The 348-nt window shown below is 50.6% G+C and overlaps 1 non-coding gene across 1 annotated transcript; it reads left to right on the top strand.

Moving 5' to 3' along the window:
• Positions 1–107, top strand: LOC141658108 (small nucleolar RNA R71). Its single transcript, XR_012549014.1, has one exon. It is a non-coding gene; the product is annotated as a small nucleolar RNA R71 (small nucleolar RNA).
• The last annotated feature ends 241 nt before the right edge of the window (positions 108–348 follow it).

The raw sequence follows: 348 nt of genomic DNA on the forward strand, positions 1-348 counted from the left end.
ATACCGTGGTGAGGACATAGCCTTTGGAGGCCCTTGTACCTCTCCCATGCTTCATAAAGGGTCTCATCTTCTTGTTGGGTGAAGCCTTGGAGCTCACTCTTGATCCTTGCGGTTCGTTGGGGTGGGAAATACTTGTTTAGGAAAGCCTTAGAGACATCGTCCCAAGTCCGAAGAGAGTCGGGTTCGCAACTTTTAAGCCATTCCTTGGCACTTCCTCAAGGAGTAAGGGAAAAGCCTAAGGCGTACGGCATCCTCCGTCACTCCATTGGCCTTGAACATGTCACAACTATCCAAGAACTCATTGAGATGCTCGTTGGGGTTTTCGGTGGCTCCCCCTCCGAATTGGTT

This window comes from Silene latifolia, chromosome 5 (assembly GCF_048544455.1).
Source record: "Silene latifolia isolate original U9 population chromosome 5, ASM4854445v1, whole genome shotgun sequence".
Classification (NCBI taxonomy): domain Eukaryota; kingdom Viridiplantae; phylum Streptophyta; class Magnoliopsida; order Caryophyllales; family Caryophyllaceae; genus Silene; species Silene latifolia.